We start from the raw sequence: 14,884 nt of genomic DNA, 5'->3' as shown, positions 1-14,884 counted from the left end.
ACTCTAGCATGAACCCAAATCCTTTTTGTTAGCCAAAAAAACAGAAAAGAAAAAGTTAACTTGGAGTTTTAGTTGAAGCTGTCACAAAGGTGAACTGTCCACCACGGTTCTATCACAGCACTGCAATTTTGTGTTGAAACTTATCTTTGGGAAATTTGTACTTATTAAAAGTGGGATATTCTTGTAGATACAATGTCATTTATTTCTCATATTGAAACTCAAATTCCACAGACAGATGTAATGATGTGGAATGAGCATAGAAAGAAAAAAGTCCGTTCAAGTTCAGTTACGCCGTTGACTGGCCGTGTCATCTTTGGCAAGTTTGAATTTCGGTTCCTTCAACTTCCTACTTTATGTGGTTAATTTAGGGGTTAAATGTAAAGTAGATAATGTATCTGGGATATTATGGATGCTAATAACTTATGGATATCATCATTATTATTAAATTGTGCAAGGGGTATAATTACAACTAAAACATATTTAAGAGAATGAATTCATAGAGAAATAAAGAAAAGGATCCACATCAAAGTGTCAACAGCAGTTGTATTTATGTGATAAGAAGCCTTTTTTCTAGTTTCCCGTATATTTCTGAATTTTATTTAATACATTTAATTTCACTGTTAATGAAAACATTTGTTTCCATTTTTATACTAAAAATTCCTTCTATGCTTATCAATATGTTCTACCAGGAAAAGATAATCCAAATTATACATTGGTTTATATAAAATATGGAAGTTCTTTTTTAAACATTTTATATTTGAGAAATATCCAACTTAATCTACCAATATAATTATCTCCTTAACACTTTTAAAATCTCTGTGAATCTGAAAGAAAACTAGTTTCAACTTATCAATTAACATTTTATTAAGAACTATTTGGGCTTCCCTGGTGGCGCAGTGGTTGAGAGTCCGCCTGCCAATGCAGGGGACGGGTTCGTGCCCCGGTCCGGGAAGATCCCACATGCCGCAGAGCGGCTGGGCCCGTGAGCCATGGCCGCTGAGCCTGCGCGTCCGGAACCTGTGCTCCGCGTCGGGAGAGGCCACAACAGTGAGAGGCCCGTGGACTGCCAAAAAAAAAAAGAATTATTTGATGAAGAAGTGTTCTGAAATTTTTATAAATTTTTTTCTTTGAAATAGAAGTTCCTTTTCACCAAGACTGAACAAACTTCTATTCTGAAAACCACAAGATCTGAATAGAAATTCTGGGCAAACCATTCTTCCTATTCTAGTTTCTGCCTCACATCATAGCAGTTTAAACTTTCCACTAACAGCAACTTTTCATTGAAACTGTATAGATTCACACATCTGAAAAAACTTCAGCCAGGGTTTAAGATCACTTCGTCTTTGTAAGTTTAAGAACCAAGAGTAATCATTTTTTAGTAGAAAACTTTCCATAGTGTGTGTATATATATATTCTTGAATGCATACCGTCTCATAACATAATGGTCCCAGGCAAACTTTCTGCATTGGTTTCTCTTGGCTCTTTTTTTTTGTTTTTTTTTTGCGGTACGCGGGCCTCTCACTGTTGTGGCCTCTCCCGCTGCGGAGCACAGGCTCCGGATGCGCAGGCTCAGCGGCCATGGCTCACAGGCACAGCCACTCCGCGGCATGTGGGATCTTCCCGGACCGGGGCACGAACCTGTGTCCCCTGCATCGACAGGCGGACTCTCAACCACTGCGCCACCAGGGGAACCCTCTTTTGGCTCTTTTTTTGGTCATTTATCCTTACTCATCTATCCACCCCTTCTCTTTCACTTGGTTTATTTTTCTTTGTTTGTTTGTCCTTTGTATAAGATATTACAGAGTGTCTTTGAGTTTGAAAGGAAAAAAAATAGAAACGATGGAAGGTAAAAAGGCAGAAAAGGGGAAAAGAAGAAAAAAGAAAAAGAAACCTAGGACAAAAACTTTTCTTACTTCTTTCTGTTCATGATTATCTCAGCCTTCAATGGCTGGTTAGCAAAGAGTCAAGTGCACAGCACAAAGATTCAGTGAAAATTTGCCAAGAGGTGAGGGACAGTGATACTCTCTTTCACCCATACAGCAAAAAGACAGACAGGACTTCTTCAAATGTAAGTCTCAGCTCCACTACGAAGATGAGGTAGCTGTCTTCTTTGGACAGATACCTCCCCCTGGAAGCATCATTCCTCTCTCTGTGGCTTTCAGTTTGGCCTATTGTTCCACCTTTACATCATTCTGAGACACCACGTAAGCATTCTTACCCCTTTCCCCCAGAAGGTGGCAGGTGCTTATTAAGCACATAGAAGGGGGTGTATTTTTCCTTTGTCACTCTATTTATCTTTCCTTGCGAGAGAAATCTAAATGTCCCTTGTCACCTTGAGTCTTCCACGAAATGGAAAGAGCTTTGCAGATATCCTCCACAGAACCCTCTGATTTCATTCACAACCTGACACGAGAGCTCAGAGCAGTACTTTATCTGTCATTAATCCCACGGCAGCATGTAGCAGTCATTAAGGGGGTTACTTACAGCTTTCTCACCAATGACTATACAGAAAGGAGTAGAAAGGAAAGTTGGCAGAGTCCATGACAAATGATCCCTGTGACGGGGAACTGAGACCCGGCTACTCTGACTGTTGGGGAGCTATTTCCCCTGTGTCAACACACAGCCCACAGGGCAGAGGTAATTTTACCATTTTATGATCTACTGTACTTGGCATCTGTTCTGGCACTGGAGACTGTCTATTCTGGGGATCAGTTGTATATTCCCAGATTGCCATTTTCCTCTGCCTTGCGCTCTGTTAAATATTCTACAGTATATTATCACTTCATTTGACTTCAGTTCTTTCCTCTGACAGTGGTGCAGGGCAGTCTGGACTCAGAGTCACTTCCTCTCTCAAACTCAATCTGTCTAAATGTCAAAAAGAAAAAAAAAAAAAGTAGAACTCTTTATGATCCCAGCAATCTGGGATTTCTGAGGAAATATTTGATAGGTGTTGCATTTCTGAAGCTTTATTTGTTGGAGGCAGGGGTGGGGAGGGGGGACACTTGGGGTTGAAAATACTGTTACTTTCAGAGTTCGCTTTTTAGGAAAAGTGATATTTTGTTCTTAAAAGCCCCAGTCACAAAAACAGAGGCTGTGTTGACATAAAGGTTTTTTGTTTGTTTGTTTGTTTTGGACAGTCCTTCCAACCTTTACTTACAGATCTCAGCTATCTGGCGACAAATGTGGGCAAATGACTTGGAACACAATTTGTAACACTCACGAAGCTGAGAATTTTCTGTGATTTCTTTCCTCTCTCCCCAACTCCCCTCCTGGGTTCTCTCTTTATCCCCCTCCCCTTTTCCCTCTTTGTGTTTCCCTGCTGAAAGATTGTCAAATCTACTGACATAAAAGGACAAGTCACAGAAAAGACCCTACAGAAGGTTTTGCTTTTGGGGAAGAGTGTCAGCATTAAATATTTTCAGGCTGTTTTGGACCATCCTAATTGAAGGCTATCAGAAATAAAGTTAGAGATGACTTTGCTAGGTCAGCAGAATTCAGTGATCACATATTACTCTGCAGTGGAGTAGCTGGGATTAATGAAATGTTTTACCTAAAAGGGCTTCTATGGAGTAACTTTCAGGAATGATCCTGTGCTTAGAAGCAGCGATGGATCGACTGGATCGACGAATAATGCTGAATAACTCAAGCCACACAGAGACAGGATGTGCCTGTTGCACCACAGATTTCTTAACTTTTAGAAGTCAGGGTAGCTTTTCATTCCTTTAGTTTCAGTTAAAAAAAAAAATGAGAAGGAGCGGTCAGTATAGTCAGAAAGCAAGAAAAAGCAAGAATAGTGTGAAGGAGAGAAGAGGGCAAGGGAAATAATTTTGGTTGAGAGTCCACAGCATGAGTCAGGCTCCAAGCTAGGTATTTAATAGACAATAAATCATTTAACTGTCAGGCCCTCGCTGGGAGATGTTTCTTTCTCCATTTTCAAAACAGAGAAACTGAGGCTCAGCCAGAAATAGCCATTTGCCTAAGATTACAACATTAATAAATAGCGGAGCCAGGATTTTTTTTTCCTCTTTATTACTAAAGTCCATGCACTTCCCATAACTCTAAACGGAGATCTCAAGTCTGTGTTGACCAGGCTTTTTTTTTTCTTCTTCTTTCTTTAGAGACTTGCCTGCTTTCTAAGACTGGAAGCAGATTGTTAACCTTCAAAATCACTGCCCACTCATCTGGCTAGAATGCATGCAAGGCAAAAGGAAAATTTATTCTGGATTAGGAAAATCATCACTAATTTCATTTTCTCACTCCCGAGGACACAGACATGTTGGTCCAAAAAAAGGAATAGTGTGATAAATATTTTCAGTTCATTTTTAATTTGAAAAAATATTGTGAAATATTTTTAAACTTTAAGCTATTTTGCATGGAAGGACTTTATCATTACTATAGTTGCGTATCTCTAGGCATTGAAGAAGAAAGAGGCTACATGAAAATATCGGCCAAAATTATGTATTAGGTTTCAGGAGATTACAACCCTAGCTTTGAAAATAAATAAAACTATTTTTTCTGTATTTTTAAAAATCTATTGCCATGAAAATACTCAGGATCACCTGAGTTCAATTTCTGACAAACATGACCCTGATTTTTTAAATGTCATTCAAATGTGTTTTTAAATCAATAAAATTTCCAAGACAGAATTTCCTATTTTTCAAGTTTGGCAGCGTTTTGGTAAGGAATTCTGGGTCTCTTCCCACCCTTCCAATGTGGGGTTATTTTCCAGAAGAACGGCCAATAGTTCAGTTATCTTCTTGGAAGAAACAGCGTTGTCTGGTTCGCCTGCTGGCTTGTGAGTTATTTCTTAACTCGACAGGAATAAACCCATTCCCTTAGACTCACATGGCAGAGGCTGGATATTTGAGGCTGATTTTTGGCTGTTTCGTCAGAACTCTTCCTCTGTTGGCAAGCCTGTGTTCCGGATGGTTCCTCTTTTATCAGAGGCACTTTCCATCTACAGGTTCACGGTCCATATCTAAGCTTAGGAATGGTGGAGGGAGACAGTCACGGGGAGATCTGACCCTCATATTCCACACACTCTGTGACAGCATAAATGTCTTTTAAAAAGAGCTGCAGTACAAGAGACATTTAGTCCAGTCTGGCTACAACATGAAGGATAAGCCTAGAGCAATTTACCCCATGTTACTCTTTCCTTTCACTCTGATTAAATGTGGTCTCTTTGAACACTCTTGAGTGGTAACTTCTAATACCACACCTAAACTTTTTTTTTTTTAATTAAAAGAAAAATAATGCCTGAAGGTACAAAAAGCCGTACGGCTTCTGACAAAGTAATTTCAGAAGGCAAATGATAGCTACAGACCCCAATCACTATCATATAGTTAGACTGTACAAACAGAAAAAGGATGACTCTAGAATGTTGAATTCTTCCTGACAACATGATGTGATAAGTTTTGGATAATCTTGGGAGCAGGCTTGGGTTACAGTCATGGAAACTCATTACACACACACACAGACACTCATACATAAATACCATATATGTGTGTGTGTATTTGATGAATATAATGTGCTACTGTTAAGACAATTCTATTTAGGAAGAGAATAGTAAGTTTATTTAGGGAATATATGTACTCTGCAGTTAAGTGGGGATTATGTTTTTCTAAAGCCACTAGTAGGAACAATAAAGTTGCTTTATCAAACTATCATTAAACAAAGAAGCTGCCTTCTTCATCTCTATGTCACTCAGCCCAAAAGTAGTAAAAAATTCCCTGTCTCTGTTGCATCTTAGCAGTTTACGAACACACGAAAGGGGCAGGCACACCCCAACATTTCCATTTTAAACCTTCATTTTTTTCAGTGTGCATGTTGAAATGAGGAGACTGATGAATAGAAATTTATATTCCTGGTATAAGTCTGATTGATATCATTCCAGTGGTATTTTTGTTTTATTTCCACCGATCACTCAGATTTCTCTAGAAAAGCCACACTGCATTCACTAAATGGCCTCTAGCAAGCAGAATAAGAAAAGGACCATAGTTTTCTATCAGATTCATAGAAGAGGGTTCCTTTCAGGGAAGAAAGAACCTTGAAGTGTTTGCCAAGAATGTGAAATTCCTGGTTTATCTAGAGTTCAAGTGTCTTCTTGGTGATTCTTACGTAGGGAAAGCATTTGAAGTAAAGAGAAAGATTTTTTTAAAAATATTATATATTCCAAGGGAGCTAGACTGAGAAACTGAACAGCCTCAATGATCTATGGAAAACTTAGATGTACCTAAGAATTGTCACTGACCTCAGCTGTTTCTGAAACCTGGATTAAGCCATTTGTAGTGGAAATCTAATTGAGTTTCTCATTCACTTCATTTATTTGCCAGTATCTACTAGCTGCCACAAACTGTGCTGCATGCTAGGGATACAGGAACGTAGTCCTGCTCTCACAAAGTTCATAAGCTAGTGGGAGAGAAAGCAATTAAACACAATGTGATTAGAAGAGATAAGTAGTATGAGAGAGATGCAACGAAAGCACTAAGTCTGGTGGGCTTTGCAGGGGATGATCAAAGAACACTTTCTGAATAGCATGGCACTACCATTGATTGCTCTAGGATGAGTGTAGAAGGGAGAGGGTGTTCCAAACCTGACCAGGAGGAAAAATCAGAAAACCTCAAGCCATTCATTAGCCATTTATTAGCTACTTGCTGGGGACAATGTGAGATCCTAAGCAGTAGAAAGGACTCAAATCTACTCCTTTACATATTCCAGTGTTTGGAATTTATCCTCAAAGGATTTTTATTGAAGGATTTTAAATAAGAGAGTGGCATGCTTAGATCCTTTTTCTTCCTTCTATGATTGGAGACAGGTTGCTAAGAGGCTTGGGGATAAGAGTTTGTACAATGGCACTAGTTTGTCATAACCGTTGTTCAAAGCAGATTCCAAAGTCTCCACCAAAGCGGTGGAGACCCGCACATGTTTCTGTGTTGGGGTCTGATTATCAGAAAGAAAAGAAAAACCCAGTTCTGCTCAGGAATTATTCATGGGTGGCTGTGGAGGAATCACATGTGCTCTACACTATTTCAGCTTAGATAACTCTGCAGCTTCATTGAATATTTATCTCTGATTTTTTTTTTTTTTTTGGCAACAAAGACCAGTTCCGTTTCCTTTGAGTCTGTATGACTCAGGAAAGATAGCTCATCTCTCATGACACTTAGGTAAAGCCAAAAGTTAAAATGATTTTTCAGGAAAAATAAACTTTTCATGTAAGCTTCTTTTCTAGTTAAATTTATCATTTTGTTAACAGAGTGAACATAATGACTCATCTTTATCTCTTTCTTTTCCTGTTTGGGGAAGTAAAGGTGGGACACATCTTACTTAAAAAGGCTTCAGGCAAGGACAGTGCCACTTTTGGCAGGAAGCCTGCTATTATTCCTTTAATAGGACACATTCACATTTCTTTCCTTAGCACTACCGTTCTAAGCAAGCATGAGTTGCTAATATAAATTCATATTTAAACTTTTCTTCAAGTATACTTATTTTTTATAAATCTGCGTGGTGGGCTGTGCTGGTTCTTAGGATGGAATCCTCCACATAATCATTTGCCAAAATAAACCAATGCTCTTTTAATTCACTAGAAAACTCGTTACCATTTTACATTTGTAAATTAATCCATGAGGTTGGAATACAGTGCTGACCTTTCAAAGTGCCCCTCTATTAAGAATATCACTTCTTGGGCTTCGCTGGTGGTGCAGTGGTTGAGAATCTGCCTGCCAATGCAGGGGACACGGGGTCGAGCCCTGGTCCGGGAAGATCCCACATGCCGCAGAACAACTAGGCCCGTGAGCCACAACTACTGAGCCTGCGTGTCTGGAGCCTGTGCTCCCAACAAGAGAGGCCATGATAGTGAGGGGCCCGCACCCCGCGATGAAGAGTGGCCCCCGCTTGCCGCAACTAGAGAAAGCCCTTGCACAGAAACGAAGACCCAACACGGCCAAAAATAAAAAAATTAATTAAAAAAAAAAGAGTATCACTTTTTATGTTTATTTTCTGCCCCAGAAAATATGTTCTCTTTGTTTTTTAAGAAAACTCCATAAGACTTCCCTGGTGGTGCAGCAGTTAAGAATCCGCCTGCCAATGCAGGGGACATGGGTTCGAGCCCTGGTCCAGGAAGATCCCACATGCCTCGGAGAAACTAAGCCCGTGCACCACAACTACTGAGCCCACGTGCGGCAATAACTGAAGCTTGCGCACCTAGAGCTTGTGCTCTGCAACAAGAGAAGCGTCTGCAATGAGAAGCCCGCGTGCTGCAACCAAGAGTACCCCCCCCCCCCCCCCCCCCGCTCACCGCAGCTAGAGAGAGCCCACGTGCAGCAACGAAGCCCAACATGGTCAAAAAAAAGAAAAAAGAAAACCCCATAAAGACTTTGCTGATCAAGTCAGAACCCTCTAAAAGATATTTAAGAAAGTAATTGGGAAAATATGATTATGTTTAAAGGTAGAAAGTTCCCTTCTAAAAGTCAGATCCTGTTGTTGGTTTTTTTTCTTTGAGTCTCTCTTATGCATTTACACTACCCTCACCCTGTTCCAGGCTGCCTTTACTTCCCTATTGATTTCCTCTTCCGTTTTTCAACTAGCTTATAATGTCATTGTCCAGCTAGTAAAAAATAGCTAGAATTTATAAGACTCCATGCTAGGAACTAGGCATGTATTATTTCATTTAATGCTCACATTAATCCTAAAAGATGGGTGTTACCTCCCCATTTCTTTACGAAGAAAATGAAGTTCAGAAGAGTTTAGCAATTTGCCCATGGTCATAAAAACAGACAAGCTCACCTGAATCCAAAGCTGATGTGCTCCCTGCTCCCACACTCAATCTCCCAAAGCATGATCACTTAAACCTTGACATTTCTGTGATCAAGAAGTCTTCATTAATTCATCATATTGAATCTAAACTCCTCTGTTTGATTTTGAAAAACCTTTCCTAATTTGCTTCAGTTGAACTCAATAAACAGTAATTGAGGGCAGACTGTGTACCAGGCACTATTCAGGGTACCAGGGATGATGTGTTTACTCTTCACATGCAAAGTCATTGGCCATCACTCCCTGACCTCTTCACCCCTTCAGTCGAATCAGTATCCTTGTTCTTCATGGCAGCCATGTTCCTTCTCACTCTCACACATTTTTTTTTGCCTCGTTGAGCGTTTTATTAACATGCCGTTTTAATATATAGGATAGGATTTCTCAAACTTTGCTCTTTAAGATATTAATAGGTGCTTTCAGAAAGAAAGAAAAAGAAGAAAGTAAATTTGGATACATTTGGCAAATGCTGTCAAGTATTTAACTACCCATTGGTTACTAACAATGATAACTAGCCTACAGAATTCTCTGAAATACCTGGAAGTAAAGAATTCCTAAATTTGTTTAAGCCAGTCTTTTCCATACTTTTTTGCCCACAGAACACATTTTTCTTCCAAACTTCTTAAACTTCATTGCATTTAGAGAAGAAAATTCTTAGGATACATTCTCTCATTCTTCTTAAAATTTAGTTTACTCTTTTGAGTAAATAATCCATATGATTCAAACATCAGAACAATACAAAAACATTACATTTAGATTTTTCTTTTCCATCCTGTTCGTATCAATCACGCTCATGATTAGCCACATTTTTAGATTCTTGTGTTTCTTTCTTCAAACACGAGAAAATTAAAACACATGTATATTTTATTTATCGTTGTTTTTTTAATAGCACAATATATTACATTTTATTCTCTATGTCCTGTAGTGAGGTTTTTTTTGTTGATTTTTTTTTTTTGCGGTACACGAGCCTCTCACTGTTGTGGCCTCTCCCGTTGCGGAGCACAGGCTCCGGACGCGCAGGCTCAGCGGCCATGGCTCACGGGCCCAGCCGCTCCGCGGCATGTGGGATCTTCCCGAACCGGGGCATGAACCCGTGTCCCCTGCATCGGCAGGCGGACTCTCGACCACTGCGCCACCAGGGAAGCCCATGAGTTTTCTTTTGCATTTTCAAAGTACAGTCTTCTTGCGAGGCCTGATTTAAATCTCACTTCTTCAAGGAGGCTTGCCCGATCCTTGCTGAAGTAGCTGATGCCTCATGGTTTAAACTCTCAGTATCTTATTGTTTCCTATCTGTTCTTTTGATCTCACCAGTGAGATGATAAGCTGTGTTGAACATGGGAATCAGAGGCACTGCTTTTTTCACTTCTTACATACCACCAAGCCTGCAGTAACTGCTGAGTTAATCATCCTGTCTACACATTGGCAGTCAAGAGAGACAGCCACAGAGACCTGTTGGAATCTGACTCATTGCCTAGAATTATGGGAACTTTCTCTCCACATTGCTGCATACAGAGTCTTGTCCAGTATCACGAATCATAGAATATCACCAAATTAATTCTTCCCCAATATGAGAAAATAAAACATTGAAAATATTAGAAAGTATGGTGAATCATAAGAGTAGTCATCACAAAATATGGGCCATGTTCCTAGCTGTAACATTTCCAACCCTTGTATAAGCCAATAAACATTATCTGCACCTATAGGATGAAAATAATTACTTAGAGCTACTGAAGTTGTTACATGTAAGGCCAAGAATTAAAGTTCTTAAGATTTTGGTTACTTAAAAAACAACAACAACAGCTCTTGGAATCCTCCTTATTACAATGTTTTGAACAAGCAGCTTTTTCAGAGAAATCCACTAAGATGACGGCTGCTGAGATAAGTAAAGCATATTGCGATAAGATTCAAGTTCAGCAAGCAATGAATGACTGCCCACCTTGGCAAAGCCACATGCAAAACTTGAGGGGGTAAAGCTTGAACAAGACAGACTCCCTGTCTTCTAAGAGTGACAGTCCCAATGCCTCCAATTGACATGAGATATTTTGTGATGAGATGTAGAGAGGTAGAAATTGTTGTTGGCACTTGGACAGATGCCTGGGGGAGAGAAGTCTTCACATTTATTCCCATAGAACGGATCTCATGTAGAGGACTTGAGAAAGGTTTAGGAATATTTATGAAATCAATGTAAAATAATGAGATGCATAACCTGGATATAGATATGATTGTTTTCCTTTCCCTCTCTCCCTTTCCGTTGAAACTCTGAGTTTTCCTTTCCCTCTCTCCCTTTCCGTTGAAACTCTGAGTTTTCCTTTCCCTCTCTCCCTTTCAATTGAAACTCAGAGTTTCAGTATTGAAACTCTGGTGCTTTTAAAGTGAAAGGTACTCCTTGATGGATACCCCTGTTGGCAAAAAATCAAGTTTCCAGGTAGACCGGGAAGCATGGTTTTCAGATTTTCTGATAACGCTATCAACTGAAATCTCAGTTCTAAGTACAGAATCAATCATTCCAATATCCTGCCGGGGTTGTCTTTCATAGAATAAGAGAGATGGCAATCACATAACTAAGCCTCAGGTTAGAGTTAGATCATATTCACCACCAGGAGTTTCTATGTAGGATATGGGAAGACTGGCAAGATAAGCCCTTCCTCTTTTGGCTGCAGGGTTTCTGATGTGCCCCTGAGGTTTCTCTGTGTTAAATGGCCAATATTTTCCATTGCCTTTAAAGACACACACGATGCCCATTCCTTGTTTCTTTGCACAGTACATTAAACACAGGAGGTTTTCTTCTGGTTCTAGATTGTCAAAAGAAATGAATTTAATTGACTCTAAAAAGGGCCAGAAATAAGCCTTTTTGTGACTGAGTTCTGCCATTTTTACCTGGAAAGAGGGATTATATCCTTTCCTGTGGCTGCAAAGTAGATGTTATGCTTGAGAAGAAGTTTTCGCCATTTCAAAACATGGCTTTTCTTTCCCAGTGACCCATCTGCACTCTCCTGTTAAGATTCTGAAATAAGGAAGTTAACAGGCTCAGAGATCCCACTGTTTCCTATTTCTATTTCCAGTAATAGCTCTCAGGGCTACTTTGTCACCAAGACCCACAGAATTGAATGTGATTGCAGCAAAAGGTACTATGAGTAGAAAATGAATTCCTTATGTTGAAAAGAGAAAAATGTGTGGGTGCTTTAGGAATGAGGCTGTAGACAATGGTAGAGTTTTCAACAACATATTACAAAGGGATGGCTAAACTGACAGTTGATTAGATGATTGACACAATTTTTGAAAGTAATAAAACTGAATTTTCCAATTTATTACGGCTTTCATGCATTTTCCTTTTAAACTGCTGGTTATAATGCTTACCCCCAATTTTTATGTGCAATCTATTTTGATGTGTTTTGTCAGCAAAAATCCATAAAGCAATATGAACTCACATAAAGCTGACTCACCTTGTCGTTTACTTCCAGGAAATAAAAGTCCTTGGCTGGAATCTTGACCAATGATTCTTACAGACAAAAGGCACCCAGATACCCATAGCTACTCAGTCAAAACTGAAATGGAGATGTCATTTGAGATTTGGATACTTAGTGACCTAATGAATTCAGAGAAAACTATTGGGGATTTGAACAATTATCTATCATACTGTGCCCTATATTTTCGTCCATAACATATGTCTAGGCTGCCTTGTTTCACCCTTCTGCCATAACCAGTCTTTTTAAAATTTGAGGAGCATATTCAGTGCAGTTGCATCGTACACAATGATCAGGTTAGAAATTCAGCTTGTAAAATCAATAATTACACAATAAAAAATACCAGTTAAAACCTCTTAAGTTACCCATGAGTTATAATAAAATGTGTATCATTTATATAAACAATCTCATGCAATATGTGTACATATGTAATGTGTAAAGTACAGTATTATTAGCAAATGCATTTTTTATAATTGTGGTAAAATATACGTAACAAAATCTACCATTTTAACCTTTTTTAAATGTATAGGTCAGTGACATTAAGTGTGTTCACATATTTGTGCAACCATCCCCACAGCCCATCTCCAGAATTCTTTCCATCTTCCCAGACTGAAACTATGGCCTCTTTAAACACTAACTCCCATCTCCCTAATGGCTGGTAACCACCATTCAACTTTCTGTCTCTGTGAATTCGATTATTCTAGGTGGCTCGTGTAAGTGGAATTGCACAATATTTGTCTTTTTGAGACTGGCTTATTTTACTTAGCATAATGTCTTGAAGATTCAACCATGTTATGGCAGATGTCAGAATTTCCTTCCTTCTTAAGGCTGAATAATATTCTGTTGTATGTGTATACCACATTTTGTTTATCCATTTATTTATTGATGGATTCTTGGTTTACTTCTATCTTTTAGCTGTTGTGAATTATGCTGTTATAAATCTGTGTGTACAATTATGTGAGTCCCTGTTTTCAAATCTTTTGGGTATATACCTAGAACTGAAATTGCTGGATCATATAGTAATCCTGTTTTTAATTTGTTAAGATACCACCAGTTTGTTTTCCATAGCTGTATCATGTTACAGTCCCACCAGCACTGCACAGGAGTTTCAGTTTCTCCACATCTTCGTCAGCATTTGTTATTTTCTGGTTTTGTGTTGTTCAGTTTTTATAATAGCCATCCTAATGGCTGTGAAGTGGTATCTCATTGTGGTTTTGATTTGCATTTCCCTAATGATTAGTGATACTGACCATCTTTCTTATGGACTAATTGGCCATTTGTATATCTTCTTTGGAGATATGTATCTTCAAGTCTTTTGCCCATTTTTTAATCAAGAGGTTTTTTGTTGTTGAATTGTAGGAAGATTGATGCATTTTTAATTACATTATATACATTTGAACAAGTTGAATGCATGATATGATTCCATTACAATGCATTCTGGGGAATTCTGATTCAGGGGAACTTGAGATATAATGACTTACTATTACACAGCCAATGCCTTGACAACATACTGGATGTTATCAATAGTAGAGGAAAAAGAATGAGTAAAGAAGATATTTAAATAAAGAGAAGACAGGCAAAAACCACTGAATTGCTATTCAGGCAAACTTGCCGATCACTGTGTTAGTTCTGATGGGTAAGTTACAAATTTGGAAGTGAGTGACTCATTTTTCCATTCCTTACGATTGTGTTACAGAAAGTATTGCGTGCACTCACCTACTCACCGGCAGTGAGCACCCAAACACATCAGGTCGGCTGGGTGAGTGTTTCAAAGTTGTTGAGCAGGGCTGACTTCCTTGTTGCTGGGCTGTGCAGAAACAGCCTCAGACTGTCTTCACCGAGCAGGTCACTGTGACCTCCAGTGTTCCTGGTTCCACCTCTGAAATCCCTCCTCTAGCCCTGCAAGTTCTGCCAAACCCTCTTAACAGTAAATAGCCTCCAACAGGTTAGTCTGCCGCCGCCGCCGCCCCCGCCGCTACCGGTGCTGCTGTGGTTTCCTAGCTGTGTCTTCCTCACCTCTGTCTGGCCCCAACTTGTCGGTTCGCATGTTTCTTCTGCTCACTCTGCCCATGCGCTCCTCACTTCAGCATCCTTTACAGCAGTGCTTGCAAACCCCGCCGTCATCCATCCCGAGCACGTGTCGCAAATCATGGGAACCTGTTGCAGCAAGCACTGTTGGGACCTGGGCTGTGTTCCAGAGTCTGGTTGTCAGGGTTCCTTCTTACTGTTTTAAGAAATAAGGATCGGGCATGATGCTGATGAAATTGTTCAGAAGGCTGAATGTAGTGCCTCTGGAGTAGGTCTAGGTCCTATCATCATTAGAAGGACGGTGGTGGGTGGGGGGACTTGCCTTTCAAGTCTGGGTGGATGCACAATTGCAGGGATGCCCCGAGGACTTTCTACTTTAAATGCATGCAGGGCAAATCCCATTTTGAAAACTCCAAGAGGTTGTTTACTTTGCCAGCACTATGAAGGTTCTTCACTGATGCACAGACAGATTTTTTTTTTTTAACCACATGGAAGGAAGTCTTACAAGTTTTTTCATACTTCTCTCTATCATACACTTGAAACACTCTTCTTCATGCATTCCTTTCTTTATTCAACAGACAGTTCTT

The 14,884-nt window shown here is 39.6% G+C and overlaps 1 long non-coding RNA gene across 1 annotated transcript; it reads right to left on the bottom strand.

The window, feature by feature from the left end:
- Positions 1-525: 525 nt before the first annotated feature.
- Positions 526-14,559, bottom strand: LOC109549474 (uncharacterized). Its single transcript, XR_012327320.1, has 2 exons — positions 13,986-14,559; positions 526-1,063 (listed from the first exon to the last, which is right to left on the bottom strand). It is a non-coding gene; the product is annotated as an uncharacterized lncRNA (long non-coding RNA).
- Between the last annotated feature and the right edge of the window lie 325 nt (positions 14,560-14,884).

The sequence above is a fragment of the Tursiops truncatus genome, chromosome 17, assembly GCF_011762595.2.
Source record: "Tursiops truncatus isolate mTurTru1 chromosome 17, mTurTru1.mat.Y, whole genome shotgun sequence".
NCBI classification, from domain to species: Eukaryota; Metazoa; Chordata; class Mammalia; order Artiodactyla; family Delphinidae; genus Tursiops; species Tursiops truncatus.
Note: the sequence above shows the minus strand (reverse complement) of the source record. Positions and strands in the feature narration are given on the sequence as shown.